The 214-nt window shown below is 60.7% G+C and overlaps 1 protein-coding gene across 1 annotated transcript in view; it reads left to right on the top strand.

Moving 5' to 3' along the window:
* TFEB (transcription factor EB) overlaps positions 1 to 214 on the top strand; it is a gene marked incomplete at its 5' end in the record, with an annotated part of 3,147 nt that overhangs the window by 557 nt on the left and 2,376 nt on the right. The gene's annotated exons all lie outside the window — the stretch shown is intronic.

Raw genomic sequence — 214 nt, 5'->3', positions numbered from 1 at the left:
GCAGCGATGCCCACCCAGCCCCGTCCCTGTGACGAGTGTCCCTGAGGACCTGGGGCTGGGGGAAGAGAGGCAGTGAAATCTCCTTTTTGGAGCTGCGAGAGCCAGTTCTTCAACTTCTTTCCCTCTTTAATGACAGTTGGGAGCCCTTATAGGAAGCCGGAGAGATGGGAGAGGGGTGTGGGGAGGGACCCAGCATCCGCTGCAGCACCGGGGG

This window comes from Apaloderma vittatum, unplaced genomic scaffold, assembly GCF_000703405.1.
Source record: "Apaloderma vittatum isolate BGI_N311 unplaced genomic scaffold, ASM70340v1 scaffold26623, whole genome shotgun sequence".
In the NCBI taxonomy this organism is placed as follows: domain Eukaryota; kingdom Metazoa; phylum Chordata; class Aves; order Trogoniformes; family Trogonidae; genus Apaloderma; species Apaloderma vittatum.
The sequence above is the reverse complement of the archived record's forward strand: the minus strand, read 5'-3'. Positions and strand labels throughout refer to the sequence as shown.